The sequence below is a fragment of the Cavia porcellus genome, unplaced genomic scaffold (assembly GCF_034190915.1).
Source record: "Cavia porcellus strain 051 isolate PalLab524CR breed Dunkin Hartley unplaced genomic scaffold, mCavPor4.1 scaffold_11, whole genome shotgun sequence".
Lineage (NCBI taxonomy): Eukaryota > Metazoa > Chordata > Mammalia > Rodentia > Caviidae > Cavia > Cavia porcellus.
In genome coordinates, this window is record NW_026947494.1 from 39,396,738 (window position 1) to 39,417,771 (window position 21,034).

At 38.9% G+C, this 21,034-nt stretch overlaps 1 long non-coding RNA gene and 1 other non-coding gene across 2 annotated transcripts; both read right to left on the reverse strand.

The window, feature by feature from the left end:
• Positions 1-1,901: 1,901 nt before the first annotated feature.
• On the reverse strand, positions 1,902-2,038 carry LOC111757000 (small nucleolar RNA SNORA2/SNORA34 family). Its single transcript, XR_002791386.1, has one exon. It is a non-coding gene; the product is annotated as a small nucleolar RNA SNORA2/SNORA34 family (small nucleolar RNA).
• A 15,059-nt stretch (positions 2,039-17,097) lies between these two features.
• On the reverse strand, positions 17,098-20,823 carry LOC134478086 (uncharacterized). The gene is made up of 3 exons (XR_010050465.1): positions 20,531-20,823; positions 20,366-20,432; positions 17,098-18,852 (listed from the first exon to the last, which is right to left on the reverse strand). It is a non-coding gene; the product is annotated as an uncharacterized LOC134478086 (long non-coding RNA).
• Between the last annotated feature and the right edge of the window lie 211 nt (positions 20,824-21,034).

The following is a 21,034-nucleotide window of genomic DNA, read 5'->3' on the forward strand; positions in this document are numbered from 1 at the left end:
GTAAAATGTCAGGTGACTCAATTCATTTTAACTAATAGTTGACATTTATGGGGAAATTTCATTAAAAGTTTCTTAACAGTCTGTGAAATGACAATCTAAATTTCCTTATATCTAATTTTTTAATTTTCTTTCTCTGAACAGCTTTGTCTCCTACACTTACTCATTAATTTGGCTTTGTCATCTGATCCGCTTTTGCCTGGTAATCCATTTATATGTCCTCTCACTTTATGGTGTATATTAAACTAGTTTTATTTCCGCCATAAATCTCCTCTTTACAACTCCCACACCTATGTCAGGAGACCTCAAATGGGTACTACAATAAACCAACTTTTCCTGGCACTATTTTTTCAAATTTCAAAAGTTTCACGTTCCCTTTAGATAAAAAATGGCTTCTTCAATCTCTTCTTCAATTAAATTTTCTACTTTTATTGTCTTCTTGCCAGAGTTCCATTCTGTTGCCTAGGCTGAGCTCAAATTTGTCTTGCTGTGTTGGGCTCCCAAGTAGCTGGCAATGCAGACTTGTACCATCACACCCCACCCCTCAATTACATTCTCTTAACCTACTCTTTTTTTGTTGTTGTTAGTATACGTTTATGATATGTGATAATTACATTCATTGTGGGGAGATGATTACATACATGCGAATGACACTCCTTTATTCTTTTTATGACCTTATCCCTTGTTTTTTCCCTCCTCTCCCCTTCCCATTTGCAAAGGATCTATCTCTGTTTTCTATTATTTACCTTTATTTTGCTTTTTATTTGTATTTGAGTTTCTTCAATATATACTTCTCCAATAAGACTTGAAAGTTTCCAATGAAAAGTTGCAAAGATAGGGTTTTTTTTTTTTAAAGATGGGCCTTTAATTTAGCCAAAAACAAAAGAAAAGAAAACCACAAATAGCAGGTCTAGATGATCAGTCCATCATTAAACACCTTGCTTTGTGAGTTTAGGCAAATTCTTTCCTTTGTCTTTGCTTTCTTTCATGCTCACACCATCCACCTGTTAATGATGTGAATGCATCTCAAATTATAATGCACAAGACTCCACTTGCTCATATATTTTTAAATTGACATCCTCCATGGTCTTCCAACTGTTTGGGGAGACCCATAAAAGGGACTCCCATGGAGGGAACCAAATGCCTTTTCCTACAGTCTTTTTTTAAAAAGAGAATAAAACAAAACAAAACAATGGGAATGATATTCGATTTCAAAAGCAAAACAGTAGGAAATCACCCAGAGTTACTGTAATATACCTTGTTAACTTCTAAGTAGATGCTCAGACCACCAGACACAGGCATGCAAAGTCGACCACCCAGCACAAGCTCTAAGTTGTTTCTTTATTTCGTTTCCATCATCTCAGAAATCTCAAGTGTGCGACATCTATCTTCTCTAGGTCTATGTCTCTATAGGCATGAAAATTAATTAAATAATATAGGCACTAATTTGTCTCTTCAGCTGCTATCATTTCAGATATTTCAGGTGTGTGACTTCTAATTCCTTTTGTGTCTAGGTCTTCCGGTCTTCCTCTGCATGTTCTGTAGGAGTGAGGTTGCACCCTGCTCCTTTGTCTTGACATTTTCCTGCATTACCCTGAAGCAGCCGGTTGCTGAGCTCTGGGGGTTTCCTGCATCGGCGACCCAAACCACTGTGCAGGAGATTGAGTCAGGCACTTGGGTTCCAGTCACCCAAGGTTTCTGGGGTGATGGAGAGGTGCAGGGTGGTTGCTCATGGATGTCTCCTAGATGGCAGGGGAACCCTGGAGGTGTGACTTTCTCTCCTGCAGGCTGGCATTTTGACTGGCTCATCAGGAGGCACAGTTTCTTCTCCTCTAGGCCTGTGACAGTAGGGCTCACCAAGAGGCATGGCTTCTTCTCCTTGGGGCAGGATCATGGTAGTGGTGGGTTGTTTCTTTCTAATGAATTGACCATTTTATTTCTAAAATTCTGAAATGGCCAACAGACCGTAGAAAGTTACCACTTTAGGTTCCTGGTTGAGGTCAACAGCATCAGAAAACAGCCAGCCTTGATTCAGGGCCAATTTACAGCCTTTTTGGTAAATGCCTTGGCTGCCAGTGACCATCAGATCACCTATCTTCTTGGTTGTTATCTGATTATTGCTTCAACCACTTCTCCTGACTTAAGAAAAAGAAATTTATCTCATCAGTTGTTTTGGGCAGAACTTCCTCCTAATTCTGTACAAACAGATTTAATAATGGTTTCCTGAAAATTCAGAAAGATATCTGATATGCCAAGTTCATGTTCTCTAAAATGAAAGAAAGACTTCTAAGGAACAGTGGAGATTAATGATTGGAAATTTTATTGGGACACACAGCTCCTGAAACAGACCTGAGTGGATTCTGGGGATCCTACTTTCCAGAAGAAGATTTATAGACCAAAATCACAAAGTGGGCAGCAAGTGAGACAAAAGTATGATCAACCAGTAAGATAACAAGTGTAGCCACTTAGGTGATGCTGATCCAATGGGGAAGCAGGTTTACAAAGGAGGAACAAGGAAAAGCTGTGTCAGGATGTCCTGGCCACACTTGGGTGGCTGATTCTATCTAGACTTTATTGGACCAGGTGATACCAATTATAGAATATTGCTCATCCCTCAGGGAGGCATGCAGGCCTGGTCATTCTGTCTTCATCTTGAGGCCTGGCCTTCAATACATGCACCCTCACCCCCAGTTGTAAAGTATTCTCATCTTGTGCGCTGACTCTCATGAGGGCCCAGCCCTGTCTGACTGCCTGTACTATTTCTATCTAATTTAGCTGTCTATAATAAATGTACAAGGCTGGCATTGCTTAATCATCACCAGCACTGAATTTTTAAAATTCAATCTGATGGATTAAAAAATTTATTTAAAAAACTTTTTATTAGTACATGTTTGCAGTACCTAAGAATTCATATCTTTATGGAGAAAAAATAATTCTTTAATTTCAAATTCCTGATCACTAATGGGGTTAAGCCCCAGCATTATTCCTTTAGTATTCAAATAATGAAAGTATGCATTAAAAGATATCAAAGGGAAATGGGATCTTTAGTCAAAGTGCCTACAGAATATTTGAAATATCATACTAGAATATTGGAACATTTTAAAAACCCAGTTGTGATGGCACATGCCTATAATCCTAGCACTTGGGAGGCTGATGTAGGAGGATACGGTTCAAGGCCAGCCTGGGCTACATAGTGAGTTAGTTCAAGGTTAGGCTGACCTACATAGCAGGACCCTGTCTCAAAAAAGACAGAAAGAAAATTTAAATTGTTTTGTTTTGGTTTTTGAGACAGGGTTTCAATCTACAGTTCAGGCTGAACCTCAAACTCACAGCAATTCTCAGCCTCAGCCTCCTGAGTGCTGGGATTACAGGTGTGCACCACATTCCCAGCAGAAAAGTTAAATTTAAACAGACATTCAGTTAAATCTCTCTATGCCTTAATTCTCTCGATACAAAGCAACTGATTGGCTCCGGGTGCTGTCTGACTGCTGTGGAAATCAGTTCTATCTGCCCAAGTGTGTGATAATATGAAATAATAATTACATGATGTTCTTTAACCTTCCTCCATATATTGAACTGTAACAGAATTTGGGGAGACAAATTTTGCAAATTCAATTATCTTTTCCCAGTAGTATGGCTCTTGTATACTTCTTGACCTCAGGGTTAAAGGTCCATAACTTTGTGTGCCACAATTTAAAATTAGAGGGTTTTGAGAAATATGTCTGTAACGTCCAGTGAATTTAAGTGTTAGGCATTTGATATAAACATGCATATCAAGTTGGATACTATTTATCAGACAATAAAGCCCAAAACAAGGTAGAGGGTTTGTTGTTAGATATTACTAGAAATAATATCAAAATTACTAAGGGAACACTAATGATGTAATGACTGGGATTAGTATCTCCATTTAAAAAAGAAAAAAGCTGGGCACGGTGACACACACTTAATCTCAGCACTTGGAAGTCTGAGGCAGGGAATCTGAGAATGTGAGGCTGGTCTAGGCTTCACAGTGAGTCGAGTTCAAGTCCATCCTGAACTACGTAGTGAGACTCAGTCTCAAAAACTAAAATGAATAAATAAAAAAGTAAAAGAAATGCAGAGATCTGAGTGGCCCCTTCACGTGTGAGGACAAAACAGGAAAAAAGTGCCATCTGTGAACTGGAAGGGAGCCGTCACCAGACACTAAACTCACTTTGGTGTTGGACTTCCAGCGTCCACAGCTGTGAGAAATGAATTTTGCATTGTTTGCAAACTACTCAATTTACAGCATTTTGTTCTAGCAGCCCAAATGGATTAAGACCTTCTTAAACCGCGTTCTGACCCCCCATTCACTTACTGCTCCTCTGTACTTCGAGTTTTTATGTTTTTGTTCTTTGTGTAAAATTCACTCGTTCTTTCCAATTTTCCATTCTTATACTTGGAATCCTTTTATCAGTTTAGTGGTAGTCGGCATTTGTTTATCCTTGGCTGATTCAAAGCCCATTTCCTTTAAATCAACTTCCTCCCATCTCACAAACCGCATTATTTTCAATTAATTCCCAATAAACTCTTAATTGTCCATGCCCTGGCAGAGCGTCGGGCAGAGTTAATCCCTGTTTAAGCTAATAGGTTCAGCTCCTTCAACAAACAAATCTTTCATGAAAGCAGCCGAGGAGCAGAGCATTAACTGAACCTTTGCTCCCTGCGCCCGGCTTGCCTCAGCTTCCCCTCCTGCTCTCTGGAAGAGGGTGCTGCGGTGCTAATGAACACAATAAAGAGCAGAGGCACCGTCCAGGGCGCCGCGTTCTCCTCCAGGCTCGCACCACGCTTCTTGTGCATTTCCTCGGTTTAAAATTCGGAAAGGAAGCGGGGTGTGGCGGTGCACACCTGCAAGCCCGGTCGCTCAGGAGGCTGAGACGAGAGGACTGCAAATGTAAGCCCTGCCTGGGCGACTGGTGGCACCTTGCCTCAAAATATACAAAATTAAGTGGTTGGGGAGCAGTAAACTCAGTGCTCCCTGGTTAAATCCTCAGTTGCATTAGTTGCCTGTCACTGGAACAAAACTGACATCCAGGTCTCAGAGGATGGCTCACGTTTCAGAGTTCAGCTGGCTTGGAGCAGAAAGGCCTAGGGAGGGAAATGGGGCGGCAGCCAGGAAGCTGAGAGGGGAGGAAGAGCTGGGTCCGGGGGCAGGCGGGCCCTGGGGTGTCTGGGCTTCTTCCCCACGGTGCAGTCAGCTCCAGCTCACCATTGGGTCAGTCTCCGAGCACCCCCATCCAACAGCCTTCGAAAGCTTTCTGGAGATATTTGAAATTCAAACTGTGATACCGATAACAAAGAAATAAATGAATATATGTGTGTGTGTGTGTGTGTGTGTGTGTACATACATATATACATATATATATATATATATATATATATATATATATATATTTTTTTTTTTTTTTTTAAGGTGCAGCAGTATTACCTAAACTCATCTTCAGATATACCTGACTGTTCCTAATCTTGCCAAGAGTAAGAAAGCTCTGAGCCAGAACTCTTGATACAGACTTAATTCTGGCACTCTGGGTGGCTGAACCAGGTGGATTTACAAGTTCAAATTCAGCCTCGGCATTTAGCGACCTAATAAGACTCTGCCTCAAAATTAAAAATAAAGATTTTTTAATAAGGATGTGGACCAGTGTGAAGGCCCTGGGTTTAATCTTCTGCAGGGGAAAAAAAAAATGAAAAAAAAGTAAGAAAGCCTTAGAACATGCCTGTGATATAATAATCTATTTTTCAATCAGAATTGAATTTTCAAAGTGGAAATTAAGCTCATTTTGATTTTTATTATAAAAATATACTTAATATAAAAAAGTACAAAAACATCAAAAAAGGAAAATATTGCTAGCGTTCTTACATCTCAGAGAAAGATACATACCACTGTTAACAGTTAGGTACAAATATCTAAACATTCTTCTGATGGGTAAAATATTTTTATTAAAAAACACACTATAAATGCCATTTTTAATAACCTTCATTTTTCTAAGTGATATTTACTTATTTAATTTAAAATAAATGCCTTCTTATGAATATAAACCAATCCAGGCAGGCATGGGGGTCCATGTGTGTTTTTGCAACTGTCTGTGAGACTGAGGCAGGAAGATCCCAAGTTTAAACTCAGCTTGGGCAGCATAGTGACTCAGTAACACCCAGTTCAAAATTTTAAGAAGAGGGTGAGGGAGTGGTGAAGATGAAGCTCAGTGCAAAGGTGCTAGATTCAATACCTGGTGCTGGGATTACAAGTATGGGCCAATACAAAAAAATAATCTTAACAAGTAAAATAATTAATTCATTTAGTCAGCAATGTAAAAAAAGACAAAATAAGAAAGTGACAGCAATGTACATTGCACTGTATAATATAATATTTATTCTGGGTGAGAATTTGTGTCATCTGGAAATTTTGTATTACAAACTCTAAAAGAATAATCTTTGCAAGGGGAGGTGTGTTATTGCAGTATTTGGGAGACTGAGGCAGAGGATCACTGTGAGTTCGAGGTCAGCCTGGGCTACAAAGTGAATTTAGGGTCAGCCTGTACTATATAGTGAGACCTTGTCTCAAAATCATCATTGTCATCATTGTCATCATCATCATCATCACCTTTGGAAAGTCATGTTTTCTCTTATGTTATTATTTGTGCTACGTCAAAGATTTAATACAATTTAAATTTCAAACCCAGTCCTAGTAACTCTGGCCTCTAATCTCAGTCCTCTGTGAAGCCGGGAAGATGGATCACAAGTTCCTTCCTACTCCAGATAATTTAGCAACTCAGTGAGACCTTGTCTCAAAATAAAAAATAAGAAGCCAGGCATATGGCCCATACCTGTAATCCCAGCACTCAGGAGGCTGAGGCCAGCCTGCACTGCATAGCCAGACACTGTCTCAAAAAACAAAACAAAATAAATAAGTAAATGAGTAAATAAAAAATAAAAAGGGCTGAAGATGTAACTCAATGTTCAATCCCCAATACTGAAAAAAAAAATTTTTAAGGATAGTTGAATTTTAATTTTTTAAATTTTTATTAGTACATCTTTGCAGTACATAATGGTTACATTCATCATAAGGAGTTGGTACATGTACTAAGAAAACATAATTTTTTTGGTTTCTTTCCCCTCCTCTTCCTCTTCCATTTCTTGGTCCCTAGAGTCAAATTATACTTTAATGTGTTGTATTATATATTATTCAGTTTCCTTAAAATATTAAAATCACAAATCCTGGTTTCCGAATGTATTATGTATAATATGAAAAGATAAAATTATAGCTTTACAACTCATTTAAGACATCTGTTTTAAACAGAGGGATGTACATTATGATCATTTTTAGAACGATATAAGAAACTGACCACTGTGATTATCCTCACTGAAACTGCAGGCATCGGCTAGTGGGAGGTTAAAGGGAAGAAAATTGTACATTTCATTTTTACCTTTTTTTCAAAAAATTAACTAGCCAGGTGTGGCGGTGCACTCTTGTAATCCCAGCACTCCAGAGCCTGGGGCAGGAGGACTGTAGTGAGTTCAAGACCAGCCTGAACTGTACGGTGAGACTCTGACTCAAAAATAAACAACAAGAAAAATAAATTTACTGGCACAGTTTAGATGCGCATGATGATCACATCCATCATGGTGAAGTTGTACCTGTACATGATATCTTTCTGCTTGTTTTGTTCCCATTACGCAGCCCGTCTACAGCCCCTCCTCCCCTTCTTTTTTACAAAATCTTTGTTTTCGTTTTGTGCTTCTTTTCTCATTTTTTTCTTTTTCCTTCCTTCGTTTTCACCTCCATCATTCCTAGTGTCCCTTCAGTTTTCACAATATCTTTTAATACATTTTGATCCTTATTTACACCTTTGGTTTCTCACTCTAGAGAAGCAATGTGGTATTTATACATGTGTATTCAATTTATTCCACTTAGGAATATGGTCCCAAGGGGCATCCGTTTACCTACAAATGGCTCAAGTTTATTATTATTTAAGGCTGAGTAATATTCCAATGTATTTTAAAATATTTCTAAAAAGTAAAAATTAAAAACCCCACATTTTGGGCTGCAGGTTTAGCTCAGTGATGTAAGCGCCTGCCTTACAAGGACGAGGTTGTGAGTTTGATCCCTGGTACCAAAAAATCCACATCTTAATCCATTCATTAGTTGATGGGCATTTGGGCTGTTTTTAGGATTTGGCTATTATACACTGTAACTCTATAAATACAGGTGTGCATGTATTCTGTGGTGTGATATTTTACACTCTTTCAGAAAGATACAAAGAAGGGGAATAAGTGGATCAAATAGAACCCCTTATCCTAGCTCTTTGAAAAATCTCCACTGATTTCCACAGGGGTTGCAACAGTCTGTACAAACACCAACAGCGGAAGAGGGGTTCCTTTTCCCTTACAGCCCCTCCAGCATGCTATTTGTTGATTTCTTGATAATAACCATGCTTTCTAAAGTAATATGGAACCTTACTTCTTACTTTTAATTATTTTGTTTTATTTGCGTTGTTATTTTAATTTGCATTTCTTAAAGAACCACTGATGTCAAATACTTTTTTCATATATTTATTTGCCATTTCTACTTCTTTATCTGAGAAGGGTCTATTCATTTCAAGTCCTCACTTATGGACTGGGTCTTTAAATTTGGGGGGGGCATTTTATTTTGGTACTTTATATATTCTAGGTGTTATTCCTTTGTCTAAGGAACAGCTGGGAAAAATTTTATCATTCTCTTTATTCTGCTGATGATTTCTTTTGCTCTGCAAAAGCATTTTAGTAAGATGAAATCCCAGTTGTTCATTCTTTGTAATGTTTCTCCAGTGACTGGAATTTTGTTCATAAAGCCTTTGCTGTACCTAAGTCCCCAAGATTCTATCTATTCCCTCATCTAGCAGATTTAGTGCAACTGTTTTAATATTTAGATCTTTGATACATTTGGACTTTAGTGCATGGTGAGAGACATAGGTCCAGTTTTAATCTTTTAGCATGTGGAAAGCCAGTTTGCCAGCACCATTTATTAAAAAGACTTTTTCTTCCAGTGAAGGTTTTTGCCCACTTTGTCAAAGATAAGGTGGCTGAATGTGTTTACAGTTGTTTCTGCATTTTCTAATTTATTCCATTAATCCTGGAGTCTGTTTTTTTGTTGTTGTTGTTGTTGTTGCTTTTTGATACCAGGGGATCAAGCTCATGATCTTGCACTTGCCAGGCAGGCATTTACTGTGCTGAGCTAAGTCACCAGTCCTGGATTGCTTGTTTGTTTCAATCAAAGTAGCTCTGTAGCATTTCAATCCAGGGATTGTAATCCTCTAGCTTTCTTTGGTTGCCCAGGATTGCCTTTATTATTCTAGGTCTCTTCTGGTTTCAAACGAATTTTAGGACTGTTTTCTCTAATTCTGTGAGATATGCTGTTGGAATTTTGATCAGGATTGCATTAAATCTGTATAACAATTTTGGAAGTATGATTATTTTCACTATATTGGTTCTTCCTATCCAAGAGCAAGGAATATGTTTCCATTTTCTGATACCTTCTTCAATCTCCTTTTTCAGGTACTATAGTTTTCACTATAGAAATTTTTGACTTCCTTCATTAGATTGATTCCTAGTTATCTCTTCTTTTCTTTCTTTTTTGGATGCTATTGTGAGAAGAGTTATTTCCCTAAGTTCTCTCTGAGTTTGTTATTTTGTACGGGAATGCAGTTGATTTTTAAGTGTTGACTTTGTATCCAGCTACACTGCTGAATTTGTTTGTTAAATCTAGAGGTCTTTTGGCAGGGTTTTTTGGGTCTTCTATGGAGCGTATCAGGTCATCTACAAATAATGACAATTTAACTTCTTCCTTTCCTATCCTTATTCCTTTTATTTCTTTCTCTTGTCTAATTGCTCTGGCTAATGTTTCCAGAACAGTAATGAGTAAGAGCAGTAACAGTGACCTTCCTACTCTTGTGTCTGATTTTAGAGTGAAAGTTTTCACTGTTTGACCATTTAGTCTGTTGTTAGCTGGTGGTTTGTCATAGATGGCTTTTATCGGATTGAGATAAATGTTCTATCCCAATTTTCTGTAAGGTTCTTATCATGCATGGGTGTTGAACCTTGTCAAATACTTTTTCAGTGTCTATTGAGATGATCATGTGATTTTGTCCTTTCCTCTGTTAATATGGTGTATTACATTTATTGATGTGCATGTGTGGACTCATTCCAGGGTCCTTGGGATGAATCCTAGTTGGTCACATTGTATAATCTTCTTGATGATTTACTGCATTCTGTTTGCCAGGAACTTACTGAGGATTTTTGTATCTATATGTACTAGGGAGAATATCCTGCCAGTTCTTTGTTTTAGAAGGAACCTTCTCTGGTTTTTGAATCAGGGTAATACTTGCCATGCTCTTGCAGTCCATTGCGTTTTTTAGGAACTTCTCAGAATGATGGTTCCTGCTCTGCACACAGGCAGAGGTCCCACAGGCAGCCCTGTGGACTGCTTTGCTGTTTTATAAAGTCCTATGTCTATGGTTTTGTTTTGTTTTGAGACAGGGTGTTACTACATAGTTGAGGTTGGCCTTGAACTTGCTTGTGTAGCCCAGGCTGGCCTTAAACTTGAGGAGATCCTCCTGCCTCAGCCTTCCAAGAGCTGAGGTTACAGGTGTGCACCACCACACACAACTATTCCGATGTTTTGCTTAATTTACAAGTCTCTTATTTCAGACTAATTTTGGCATCAGAATGTATATCCTTCCTTTTCTTCCAATTACTTGGCTTTTGTTTGTTATGCTTTCTGGGGTTTTTTGTTTTTTGTTTTGTTTTGCTTTGCTTTGTTTTGTTGGTACTGAGGTTCAAACTCATGACGTTGGGCTTGCCGGGCAGGTGCTTGTGCCACTGAGCTAAATTCCCAGCTTCTTACCTGTGTTTTTAGATGATTTTCTCTGAGTAACTCCAACATTGCTCCTTTACTGTCCAGTCATGTTGACTCTCTCTCTCTCTCTCTCTCTCTCTCTCTCTCTCTTTCTCTATTTCCTGAATTTTCTTACCACGTACATAAATTCATATGTTTATGTTCTCAAGGGTTATTAGGTAGATAAAATTATGAGCTACATCTTTTCTCTCCTGTTCATTTTTGTGTATAAGGAAAAATGAAGATTTTTTTATTTGCTAATTCTGAGTCTGTGGTTTTTTTTTTTTTGTTTGTTTGTTTGTGTTTTTGAGGGAAGTGGGGGAGAAAGCCCTTCCTAATTTTTTCCATGAAATTTTCTTTTGTTGTACAATTACTATTTTCTGAAAGCATGTCTTAGGAGGTAGATTCAAAACATAGCACACAGTTTTGGGGGCTCAAATATGATGTGAACAAGGCCTTTCTTTGATCAGTTCACCAAATTGAGCAGTAAAAATCACTTTCAAAACAAATCCTTCTGCAGTCAGCAAAATGAAGCAATTACATGAGTAAGTTTTTCCACTTGGCCTCTTTTTTTTGCCTGTGGTTATTAATCAGTCTCACTGACTACATTTTCCATTTTACAGCCAATTTTTGGGCACGTCTCCAGGTGGCCAGACGTTTCACATGATGTAAATAAGAAGACAAAACCTTTGTCCATTGAGCTAATAAGTGTACCTCCCCTCTCACTCCCCTGTTCTCTCAAATCAGAGAATGTTGCTAAAAAAGGACAGCAGGGTTTAGTTTTTGTTTGTTTGCTTGCTTTTTTTCATTTTTATTTATTTATATTTATTTTTGGGGTACTGGGAATTGAACTCAGGGCCTTGTCACTGAGCTACATTCCTTGCCCTTAAAAAAAAAACACATTTAAAATTTTAATTTGTTTTAGTACATTGTGATTATAATGAAGTACTGCCCTGGTCCCTTTTTAAATTTTTATTTTGAGGCAGTCTTGCTAAGTGGCGAAGTTGCCCAGGTTGGGCTTGAACTTGTGACCCTCCTGCCTGAGCCTTCCAGAATGGTAGGATTATACCTGCTTCCCTGGAGACACTCAGTAGTTTAATTCCATTTGGCCACCTGGAATTACTTAAGCAAAATTTTACTCCAGTAATCTCAATAAAAAAATAACTGAACTAACTTATATCAATGTCCTGTTGTCTACTAGCTCTTCAGCCCTTTCGTTTGTTCTGCTGTTATGCCTGTGTCTTCTGAATTCAGAGGACAGAGATGGTCCCTGCTGAAACAGCTGCTTGGTGTGACTGTTCAGGATACTGGTCCCTGTTTTTTTGTACAAAGAATTGAACTCAGGACCTCACATCTTGCCAGGCAGGTGCTGAGCCACTGAGCTAAATCCCCAGCCCTGGCACAATCACGTCTTTACACCAGTATCCTGCACATACTCAAGCAGAGATTCTGATGTAACTGCTGCAATGGTATTCAGGACATTTTCCAAGCTGCTTGAGTGAACGCGCTGTGCAGTAGCTCTTCTTGTCCCGTTCCTGTGTCCTGGGCACTGGGTGTTTAAAACTTTCCTTGGTGACAATAATGTGCAGCCAAGGTTGAGAACCAAACCATTCTGTTGATATTCAAGTTCTGCTTCATCAGCAGCAGAACTTGACTTCTCAGAACACCTAAAGGACCTTTGGCCACAGGACGACAGAAGAGGCCACCAAGGCCACGGCCTCTGCAGGCACACACGCCCTTCTGCCCTTGAACTTTAGTCTGAAAACATCTATGTTCATGTTCATTTCTAAAATTCGACGTCCAGAAAGCATATCTTTCACCTTTCAATGCAGGCCCAGTCCTTGGAAAAATAAAGCAAAAAATGTTTTCCATGGCTCCCTGAACCTCAGTTTTCAACTTTCTTTTTCAGGAATCTGTCAGAGTCAGAGCTGCACATGCAGGAATTAGTTAAGACTTTATCTTTCAAAAATATAAGCAAGAGGCATTATGGTAACCATTGTCGATAACCTTGTACTCTGTTTATACATTATGTGCTATGTCTATCCTTGGTTTTGACTGACAGCTTTGTTTTGCCATATTTGACTTTATTCTCTCCCCCCCAAAAAAAGTAATAAGAACTAAGGAGTAATAAAACCCAAAATGTGTAAATTTTGTTGTAAAAAAGAAAGGAAAAAAAAGTGCTGTAAAGTATACAACTGCAAGTGTGTTTAGGGGTGTTAAATAGATGACCATATTAATGTTTTTGGTTGGATCATTGAACACAACTGTTTGCAGTCTCACTGTTTGAATGTCCACTTTGTATGCTTTGATACTGTGACTTGAGCAACTATCTCTAAGATGATAATGTGTAATCTATTAACTGGTGATTTCTTACTGTTTTTTTTTTTTTGTAGCTCTGTATTAATTGTACCCTTACATTGCTTTGTTTTGTTTTGTTTTTTCTCTTTTTCCTTTTAAATAAAAAAAAAATTTCATTCTAAAAAAAAATATACAACGCTCCCTCCTACAATGCAGTTTCTACATTTAATAAGACAGATGTGGCAAAATTTTAAGTCTTTTACCAGAAATACCACATCCGCTTTTGTTTTTCTTCAGAACAGTCACGTCTCTGGGCCAAGACAGAAACTCCCGGTGAGAAGCAGTAAGTTCCTAGAAGAGTTCTGTACGCTCCTGCGAAGCCTGCACTGTCTGGATTCGCCCACCCAGGAACTTGCAGCCCTGGTGCACTGTGTCCCTGTTTCTTTGTGACGGGCCCACAGTGGTGCTGCTCACTTTTGGTTTTGTTTCCTTTTGCTTTGGTTTGGTTTTCTTGAGACAAGATCTCACTATGTAGTCCAGGCTGGCCTTCAACTCATTTTGTAGCTCATGCAGGCCCTTATTAAAAAATATCAGCACACGTCTGTAGTCCCAGCACTGTGGGAGGCTGAGGCAACAGGACTAGAAACTCCAGCCTGAGTCTCAGCATTGCTTTGTCCTTCTTCAATGATTCCTTGAACCCCAACGCATCTGCCTTCAGGTCTCTTCCAGCCACTCTGCTGCCTGCCTGCAGCCCCTTCACCTTGACCACCCGCGAGCAGCCTGGCTGGCCCCTTCAGCCAGGCCACCTCCTGGCCACACTTGAGGTCTGGCGGGGCCCTGCAGACCCCACTCTGAGACGCCCACTCCTCAGGCCTGCTCGGCTCTCACCATCCACATGGTCAATGACTTGCGTTAAAATCTCCCCTGTTTAAAAGCCAAGGAGTCTTTGATTTATAAGCAGTCACTAAAAGCTCTTCCATCTCTCATTTACTAATCAGATACATCATGCCTAATTGTTTAAATTTATTGAATTCGCATTGTTTCTCCTGAGATGATTGGTTTTTCCCCCTTTCACTTGTTAATGTGATGAATTATATTTATACATTTTACTTTTCTTAAAAACTTTGTATTCTCAGAATTAACCTAATATGCATACTATATTATGTTTCCTATAGATTGCTAAATTTACATTGCCTATTTCAAATTTAGAATGTTGCACTGAGATTCATGAAGGCTGGTATATGACTATTTTCTTGTATAACATTCATATCAAGGTTGCTTGGGCTCAACATGTGAACATAGACCGGTTACTTCTTTTCTTTTCTTTTCTTCGTCCTCCTCGTCCTCCTCGTCCTCCTCGTCCTCCTCGTCCTCCTCGTCCTCCTCGTCCTCCTCGTCCTCCTCGTCCTCCTCGTCCTCCTCGTCCTCCTCGTCCTCCTCGTCCTCCTCGTCCTCCTCGTCCTCCTCGTCCTCCTCGTCCTCCTCGTCCTCCTCGTCCTCCTCGTCCTCCTCCTCCATTTTTTTGTTTTGGTACCTAGGATTGAACTCCTGACCTCACCCTTGCCAGGCTGATGCTCATGCCACTGAGCTACATCTCCAATCCCTCTTTTTTCCCTTCTTTAACATGTAATCAGGTTTAAGGCTGACCATTTATTGTTCTGGTTTGTTTTGGTACTTGCCAGACAGTGCTGCACCACTGAGCTATATCCCAGCCCTAGGGCTGAACATTTCCCGCTTGTCTCCTTAAGGGGGAGTCGTCTGTTGCTTTATTGTTTTGCATTGTTCCATTTTAACCCTTCCCTGAAATTCAGTCCTTCATAGTTCTGCTGTTGATTGGATTTCTCCTGTAAGGCTCAGCACAGAGGGGCCCTAGGCTTTGTCTCTGAGTCCCACTCTCAGGCATCATAAAAGTGGAGCTGGGGCAGGGATCAGGAACTGCACAGCCTTCCAGCACCTCCAGTTATCACATAATCTTCAGATTTGTGGATTCTTCTTATGGTTGGCCTCCTTTTAAAACATGACATGTATATTTTATCTAGCATTGGTTGGTTTTACACCGCAGGATAATGATTCAGCAGATCTAGCCTATCATAAACGCTGCAGTGGAGAACTTTTTTGAAAGTCTTATATCAAATTATTTTTGTTGTTAACATGAACACTTTTCATAAGTTTACTTTTAAGGACCTGCATAGCATCTTGTTATTGTACAGTTAACTAATCCTCTCTCCCCGTGGTTTTTGGAAGTAAAGGTTATACTCAACTCTATGTATCCCTTTTTTTTTTTAACTTTTTTTTTTTAATCGGTACCAGGGATCAAACTCACAATCGCCTGCTTGCAAGGTAGGTGCTTATGCCGCTGAGCTAAATCCCCAGCCCAGTGATACAACAATAAACATCACGAGTATGCATAGAAATGATGAGTTCCTAGGAAGTAATTAGTGACTCGAGGTCACTATCTTCTTTTTTCTTTTGAGTTTTTTTTTTTTTCCTCTTTTAAAAATTTTTAAGTGAATTGGCACCATGCACAGGCTGACTGCGGGGGGAGAGCAGGACACCAGCCCTCTCCTGGTTGTCCTCACCAACTTCGAGGAACGAGAGCAAAAAGTCAACAAGAAACTAAGACCTCCCGTGAGTTGGTGTCAGGCCTGGGCTGACTGGAGGAGACAGATGCCAGGCCTTTCCCACATGTGGGCAGGGAGACAAGAAGAGCCAAAGCCCTGAAAGCAACTGGCTGATCTGGAGAAACACAGGCTGTGATGATAGCTAACAGGTAAAACACAATTTAGTGCTTGAAATATTCAGTGTTTCAGTGACTTTGCAGGCCTAAGCTGGTAGTCTGATCTTCTATTGAGAGGATAACCATATGCAGTATAGCAGATATGAGGGATCTCCTTCTGAAGGTGACAGCCATTGTTAATTCCCTGGTATCTTTTTTGAAATTCCACATCATTCTCATTGTTTGGTTTGGTATGGTTTTATTCTGTTTTGTTTTGTTTAATTTATTATATCTGATGGCAAGGGAAGCTATTTCAAAGATAACAAGATATATTATGGTACTTTAGATTTACTATGATCTTGTTTTGAAGTCTTGTATTGCATTCATTCTTTTGTTTTTATTGGTTCTGTTCTGTTTTGTTTGATTTTACTGTGTTGGAAGCTATTTTGAAGACAACAAGGGGTATTCTGGTAACCACTGTTGATTTCCTACTATCTTGTTTTGAAATACTGTGTCACACTGTCTTGTTTTGATTGGTTTTATTCTGTTTTATTTGGCTTAGTTTTATTCTCTTTAAGATAAAAACTTTTTTTGTTGGTCCATGTTTGCAGTACACAGTCACGCTGCTCCACGTGTAGCTGGTATATGTGTAGAGCCATTTTGACTCTTTCCTCATCCCCTCACCCCACCATGACCATTCTCCAGACTGGAGAAGCATATTAACAAGTCGCATCCCAGAAATGATGGTATGAATTTATCCTCTGATCATTTGTATATGAAAGTCAGTGTCCATTTCACTGCATTCTCACAGAAACAAGCTCTCAACTTTTTTTATATCTGTAAATCTGGCAAAAATGTTAGAAAGAGTAGTACTATTTTGATGTTTGTTTCTTTGCTTATCAAAGTATTGAATTATTGAGCATTTTGTCATCCACTTCAATACAGCATGCCATTTTTCTTATTATTGTAATAGTAGTGTAAGCCCTAAATCACTACTGTACTCATCCAAAATTATTTTCAAGGCAAACATATATCACTCTGTTCATGCATTCTATATTAGACTTTTTCCCCTTTGTTATAGATTATAAAATCTGTCAGAATCATGTATATTAATTATGAACAGTTACTCTTTCTTATATGTTTTCTACAAATCTAAATTTCATCAGTCTTCCTTTAAATGACTCTATATAATTTCCTCTCATTTTTAAAAAAAAATTTATTTTAAAGAAAATAAAACCAAGCAAAATAAAACAAAATAAAGCCAATCAAAACAAAACAATGTAAATGATACAGGGTTTCAAAACAAGATAATAGGAAATCAACAGTGGTTACCATGATGCCTCTTGTCTTCAGAACAGTTGTCCATACCATCAGACACAGTAAAATCAAACAAAACAGAACAGAATAGAATCAATAAAAACAAAACAATGAATGCAATACAGGACTTCAAAACAAAATAATAGTAAATCCAAAGTAGCTACCATAATATATTTTGTTATCTTTGAAATCGCTGCCCTTGCCTTTAGATATAACAAAATCAAACAAGACAAAACAGAATAAAACTATATCAAACAAAATAATGAAAATGATACAGGGCTTTAAAAGAAGATAATAGGGAATTAACAATAGCTACCACCTTCAGAAGGAGATTCCCCATAGATGCTGTCCTGTGTATTGTTAACCTCTGAATAGATGATCAGACTACCAGCTTCAGGCCTTCAAAGCCAATGAAACACCAAACACTGTAAGCAGTAAGTTGTATTTTACCTCAATAGCTATCATCTCAGCCTCTGTTTCTCCAGATTAGCCGGCTGCTCATAGTAGGCTCTGTGTGTGTGTGTGTGTGTGTGTGTGTGTGTGTGTGTGTGTGTGAGAGTGTGTGTGTGTGTGTGTGAGAGTGTGTGTGTGTGTGTGTAACCCTGGTTCTTTTTGTCTCTCACCCTGTACTGTGGAAGGAATTGGTATCTAGTTGTCCTCTCTGCAACCCCAATTTCTTCTAGTTTTAAAAACTGCAAATAAAGAAACTTCTTTCATACTCAACTTCTGATCTATTTCCCCCATAAAATAAATAAAAATTTTAGTACAAGTCTGTGATATACTATTTCTTACTCCCAGTTTCCCAAATCATTTAAAGATTCAAACTGACCTTTTCTCCCATTCCTCTTGTCGGGTTACCCGCATGTCAGTGTCTAAGAAATCTCATCAAACGCTTAACAGTCCATGTTCCACTGATTCATTCTTGATTTCAACCTGATCTTATTCTCATTCAATGCATTTCCCAGTAATATAACCTTTTCAAGCTTTTTGCTCTCTAATTCATTTTTCCAAATAACAGTCATAACCCTTATCTGCCCTCATTCAGCAAAATAAATGTGCTAGGTTTCTTGGGGGTAAAAGATATCACACCAACTGGAGAATAAGAAAATTGATACACCAATAAACAAAAGGAAATCTTTAGATCATGTTCCTCACAAGAAGAACAGAGCTGAGAACCCTTAGGGTCCTCCTGGGTTTTATTTCAACAGGCTAAACGTATCACTTTTTTTAAAAATTAAACTTTTCTAGACTACTGTGGTTTACAATGGCCCATGTTTATACAAGTCTAACTTTTAATTCTCTAGACCTTGCTGTTCAAAAAGAAATCTTGGGCAAACAGCATCAGCTTCACTTATTAACCTCCTACAAGCACAGAATATAGGTTCACCAACTCAGCATTGGCAGTTCATCGTGATTGCCATGTAATTTTCAGCACAATCCAGTGTTTGTGTTTTTTTGTCTTTTTGAGACAAGGCCTCACTATGCAGTTCAGGCTGGATTTGAGCTCACTTTGTAGCCCAAGCTGATCTTGAACTTGCAACAATCCTCCTGTCTCAGCGTCTTGAGCGCTGGGATTACAGGTGTGTGCCACCACACCCAGCTCAACACGACCTGCTTTAGAAGCACAGCTCTGGACCTGCAACATATAAATTCCATGGTATAATTAATGAAGCCAAAAAGAATCACATTCTGTAATGTGACACTGGCTATGATTTGGAGTAGCAAACCAGGTTAGTCAGTCCCAGTTAAAAATAGAGATGACAGAGTCAAAGATAAAGATTTTTGCTTTGAGATGCACCTGTGCTGAATGAAACCTCTTCAACAATTCAAAGCAGGTGCCTCGTTTCTTGTTTTTGAAGTGAAGAGAGGAAACAATAGTCTCATAGAACCCAAGAACTCCTGCCAGTGAACAAAACATGCTACACAGTTTTCTCCACTTTGCCACATCCTTTGTTTTTCTCTCTTTTTTCTTTGCTTTCTTTCTTTTTCTCAGTAATAGAGATTGAAACCAGGCACTTCACACAGAGCCTCTTTTTGTTTAGTTCCTATTTTAACACAAGATCTCACTGGGTTGCTAAATTGTCCGGGCTGCACTTGAATTTGGGAGATCCTACCTCACCTCCCACACTGCTGGGGTTGTGAGCATGTGTAAGCATGCCTGACTTTTATTGCTCCCTTAAAATCATTATGTTGGGCCAGGTAACACTCAGTGAACCAATGGTTAATCAAACAGAGAGAGACAGACAAAGAGAGAGAGAGAGAGAGAGAGAGAGAGAGAGAGAGAGGAGAAAAAAAGAAAAAAGATCCTATATTTCATAAGTTTTATAGAGTACTGGTTACAGTTCCTTTTTATTAAAATCTGATTAGCACTAGGTGAAAATCATTTTACTCTCAGCATTTTTAATTAGTACTTTTTTTCTATTAATGTTATAGAGTGAGAGTCTGCTTTTAATCACAGCCTCTGGAAAGCACACTTAAACATTGCAATTCTGAAAGTTCATATTTTAATAGGAAGGTTTCATCCTTTTACATCACAAAACGCACTTTACAATATATTTAAATATTCCTGAATAAAATTCACTTAGTTATGCAAATCATGTTTTTCCAAATCAAATTAAATACAACTGAAAAAGATGGTAGTTCTATCTAGTTCTTATTTCACCATCACACAAACTAGGAACAAAAGTACTCTACTAAGTTCTGGAGTTTTTTTCACTTAAAAAAATGTAATTATTGAGCCAGGCTGGCTGGCCCCTGACCATAACCCAGCACTCTGCAAGTCTGAGGCAGGAGGATCAAAAATTCAAGCCCATCCTGGACCACTGGCTGATTTAGCAAGACTCTGTCTCAAAATAATACAAAATGTTAAAATGTCTGCAAATTCTCAAGTTCATTCCCCAGTAATAAAAAACAATTCAAAAATAGAATAATTGATGTGCTTTTTTATGACACATACAGCATTGTATAGTTAAAAAGAAGAATACATCAGTCTACAAACTCAAATCCTCTGAATCACTTGGATTTGGCTTTTGCCATATTGACCCACTTTGATTCTTTTATTATATTTTTAATACGTCATTTAATACTGTTGATTTTACAGCATGAAATAAAGCAAGCAATGATCTCCAAAAATAATTTTAAAAGCTTACCCAGAAAATATTACTGCCTGAAGTTTATGATCTTTAAAATTACAGCATAAAGGCTTTTACATTGTTGCTGTTTAAAAAAAAAAAAAAAAAAACATAGTGAAAACCGTGTAGAAGCAAGGGCCCTGTTCCTGCCCCAGGGACGATGACCCATCTCAGAGAACTCACCCTCTACTTCTTCATCATGGATGCGCAGCTTGGTGTGCACACCAGGGCAGTTCCAAGCACCCTGGCTGGAGCTCGGTCCGGAGGGCAGAGTGTGAGGTGGAGCTCAGGGCTGTCCTCAGCATTAGTCTTTGGTGCTGTGTTAGAACAATCAAGAATCACTCACTTTAAGAGATTAATGGACATAATTGATGGGTTCCGCCGTGGGAAGCGCTGCCAGGCTCAGCGTGCGCCTGCCCCACAGGCACTGCACAGCACCTCCCTTCAGTGCTGACTCCACGCTCTTCTTCTAAGCCCAAAATCAAATTTCCTGCTTTTTGCCTGAGGGCCAACTTTCTCCCAATCAGCTGTCAAAACGTCACTCGGCCCGCCTCTCCAAACTCCACCCCCTGTTAAGCCGAATAAAACTCTCCAGGTTCCTTTCCCTGCCCCAGAGGATCTTGCACTCTGCTGTAGCCCTCCCGAACCCGTAATAAAGGCCTTGTTTTTTCTTTGCTCTTGCTTTTC